Source organism: Panthera uncia, chromosome F2, assembly GCF_023721935.1.
Source record: "Panthera uncia isolate 11264 chromosome F2, Puncia_PCG_1.0, whole genome shotgun sequence".
NCBI lineage: Eukaryota > Metazoa > Chordata > Mammalia > Carnivora > Felidae > Panthera > Panthera uncia.
Genome location: NC_064812.1, coordinates 56,922,390 through 56,926,524, shown reverse-complemented (window position 1 = coordinate 56,926,524; position 4,135 = coordinate 56,922,390). Strand labels below are relative to the sequence as shown.

General features: G+C 37.0%; 1 pseudogene; it reads left to right on the top strand.

Annotated features, from left to right (window-relative positions):
* The first annotated feature begins 3,355 nt into the window (after positions 1-3,355).
* On the top strand, positions 3,356-3,822 carry LOC125924966 (60S ribosomal protein L23a-like; annotated as a pseudogene).
* The last annotated feature ends 313 nt before the right edge of the window (positions 3,823-4,135 follow it).

The window sequence follows — 4,135 nt, the reverse complement described above, 5'->3', positions numbered from 1 at the left end:
GATTTTTTTAGCATGGGATATTTTGGATGCGATGTGTGACTTTTCTATTTTCTCTGACAGCTAGGTCCCTAGCACCACTTATCTGTGTACTTTATGACTTTCACTTGAGTTGGTCTGCCTCATAACTCTTCTAGCCCAAAATAAAATCAGAATCTCTTTCAAAAAGAAAGGATCTAAGGTCTGGGTTCTAATCCTAGAATTGGCTGCACCCGTAATAAGTCCAGGGTTCACAATATCACCTCTAGCACAGAAGTGTACATCCTCAAAAGTACACAGAATTTTTTATAATCAAAAGCCTGCACCAATGTAAAGGCCCAGGTTTTTAATAGGTTTGGAGTTTCAATTGTAACCTCACTCTGAAGTGGTTCTCCTTTCAGCGTAGGGTTAAAAAGCTTTGACAAAGCACCGCAGGGAACATTGGATTGCCCTCACCTGCATTGTACCTAGCTTGGGATGGATAAATACAGTCTCATTCTCTAATGTTCCCGACTGCCTCTAGGAACACTAAATTTTAAGAGAGAAAAACATGAATCCTGTATTTCAAGAGAGGTAGAACTAAGCCATTGTTAACTCCCCTTAAAAAGGATATTCAGTGGCCAGTTCAGTTTGCCCCTGAGACACCTAAAGCTGCATTAAGTACTTGTGAAGGTGAAAATCCACTGGGAACCCAATTCCAGTGTTTAAACCTCAGCGTGAATAGTAGAGTTCCTAGCAGGGTGCACTTTTACATGTCGTTATAAGCAGATTCAAAACTTACTGTATGCACTCGTGGTACACTATTTCTATTAACCTGTAGCTAACCATAGTCTTCCACAAGATGAGCGATCAAAATATCAAGCATTACATAACCTCAGTCAAATTAAAGGAAAAAAGCCGAAGAGCATCTGAAAATCAAGGGTCTGTGCACTATAGGTCACATAGACAATGTTTGAATGATAAAATATAATAGATTTAAGCATTTAAAATCTATATGTTCTGTCTTCCTACCAAATATGGCATGATATAAATTCTCCAAATTTATTTTTAAATATATTGATATTTGCTATTGGTTAGATCATTTATTGCTATTAAATATCTTCCTCAGATAGGCATTTTATAAATGTTACAAATAACTACTTGGTACCAGAAAATAGTTCAGAATTTACTCTGAACGTGATAATTAGTGAACACAATATTTTATTTTATTTTATTCATTTTATTTTATTTTATTTTTAATGTTTATTTATTTTTGAGAGAGAGAGAGAGAGAAAGAGAGAGTGCAAGTGGTAAGAGGGGCAGAGAGAGAAGGGCAGACAGAATCAAAAGAGGCTCCAGCCTCTGAGCTGTCAGAACACAGCCCAACGCCGGGCTCAAACTCATGAACTGAGAGATCATGACTTGAGCCAAAATCAAACGCTTAACCTACTAAGCCACCCAAGCGCCCCTATTTTATTTTATTTTATTTTATTTTATTTTATTTTATTTTTGAACATATAATTTGAAGTTAATATTATAGATACACGTGTATTTATTTATTTATTTATTTAAGAACACATGTCTGAAGGTAACTAGTTTTCAAAGATTTGAATTACTTTGCATGAAAAGTAAAAAGAGTCAAGCTTCCTCCTCAGTGTTATGCTTATTCTCTATTCTTTAAGCTTGTATTTATACAGCCTAACAATGATTTTACTAGAAATTACTGAGAAGTCTGCATTTCATTCAATATTGCTTAGCAAATGTGATGTTATTCCACTTTAAAGTCAGTTTTAAACATAGCATCTTGATTGCTATTTGACAGTAATAGGTCAAGCATGAGATATTTTAGATCCTATTAAAATTTTTCAGGTCATGCAAAGGTGACAGAAAAATAACCATTACAGGATCTTTATTGTATATGATAGGACCACAAATAAACTTTGCATCCCTATTCCCAGTGTGTCCAGACTTGACTGAAAGCAAAAGGGTGTGCTTTCCTATTGATTTTCACATGTAAGCTAAGAGGCAAAATAACCCCAGCTCATTAAAGGTGCCAGTGTGGTGGATGATTTGGCGCCTTTTATCTTCTGAAAATAAAATCAGCTAAATCTGAGACATATGGTGTGGCTGTTAATGGAGAAACAGCACAACTAGAAGTACACATTCTGTGGACCCCGGTTTCTTACCTATTTATGACCCTGCCCATTTATTCTTACACTTCAATGTGTCCAATCTGCAGAAGGGAGATTTACTCTTGATCAGCGGCTTTGATACATTGCTTTCTCCCCACCCCTCCCCCACACCCGCCAACAGCTGTACCACTTCCAAAGTTTGGCAAGGATTCCTAAATGTTATTTGTGAAAAAGTACATCTTTTTGGAAAAAGGAATCTATGAGAACTTTATGAATGGGAATATTTCAAAGCCTGCCCGTGAAGGATGAATGCTACATCTGGCCCTTGAGGAGACTAGGATGTAGTTTTAATTTTTTTTTAATTTACTATCAAAAAACAACCAAACAAACCCCCTTCATTCATATAAAAATGAATGACTAGGACCATTTTCCCTCAAATGTCATATTCAAGGAATGTCTCCCCATTCCTAAAGGGTTCCTGCATTTTTCTTTCCTTTTTTGTGGTCATTTATCTCTGTCTCCATTCCGTACAAACTTATTTTACAAATTATACTTTTTGTGTCACACATTTCAGAGAAAGAAGATGACCCATGAGTAGATGGGGAAACATTCCTTGAAATGATATTTAAGCTAAAGAATATGAGATCATTGAGTAAACTAAATGCTCCCAGCACAAATTAGTTCGAATTTTTAAAGATATTTCAAAGTCAAAAATTCTCATTTATGTTCCTAAGTCATAGATTGCTCTCATTAAAAAACAAATATATTTTTCATGTTTAACCTCAAGATAACTGGGGAAAAAAGGATTTCAATAATGATTATTTTACTTTATTTTTCCAATTTATGGGAGCCTCTTTAAGAAGTTATTTACATTAGTAACCTTAAATTTCACAACTCTCTCTCCTAGCATCTGTCTTTCCAGCATCATTCTCTCCTCATCCTATCCCTAACCTATGCCCAGATCAGTGCTCCAATATCTCTCTACACTAAGGAGGTGATTTCTGTAAAAGTGGTAGTGAATAGGTTTGTTAAAAGGTGTGGGTGATCCTAATCAGAAAAAATAAGTTGCACTATAGAAATGTAAGTAAAAAAGACATTTCAAAGAAATATACAGTGAAGAGACTTTATAGAGCCCTGCGGACAGATAACAACAATGCAAAAATCCAATTATTTCTATTGTAACCACCACTTTTCTCCTTTCTTATACTTCTTACCTCTTGAAAATCATAACCCAATCCTCGTTTTCATAAAAGAGTGCTTTCATGAAGATGGTGCCAAAGGTGAAGAAGGAAGCCTCTGGCCCTCCCAAAACCCAAGCCAAAGCAAAATTTTGAAGGGGAAAAAGCAGTGCCAAAAAGCATCTGGAGTCAGAAAAAAAGATCCGTGTGTCACCTACCCTCCCGAAGCCTGAGATACCGCACCTCCGAAGGCAACCCAAATACTGTATCCTGGAAAGAGCGCCCCCAGAGGAAGCAGGTCTGACCACTAGGCCATCAAGTTCCCCCTGACTACTGAGTCAGCCATGAAGAAAATAGAAGACAACGACACACTTGGGTTAATTGTGATTGTCAAAGCCAACAAGCACCAGATCAAACAGTCTGTGAAGAAGCTCTATGACATTGATGTGGTCAAGGTCAGCACCCTGATCAAGCCTGATGATGAGAAGAAGGCATATGTTTGACTGGTTCCTGCTTAGGGTGCTTTGGGTATTGCCAACAAAATTGAGATCATCTAAACTGAGTCCAATGGGCTAAATCTAAACATAATATATATATTTTTTTGCCACACACACACACACACACACACCAGGCTAACTGGAGATATTTTCGTGCATAACCAAAACACAATTCTGAGAGGAACCTTTTCTGAGGCCTCATGACATAACCTTTGGATGTGAATTTCACATATGGGACACAGAGACAAAATCCGGGTTCTTTCATGCCAGGGAAGATTTACCTGATTAAATATGGAGACCTAATGTAGAGACTGCTGCCTCCTTTAACACGGTAATAATGGTCAAGAAGTTACCTTCTGGTGCTTATGAAATG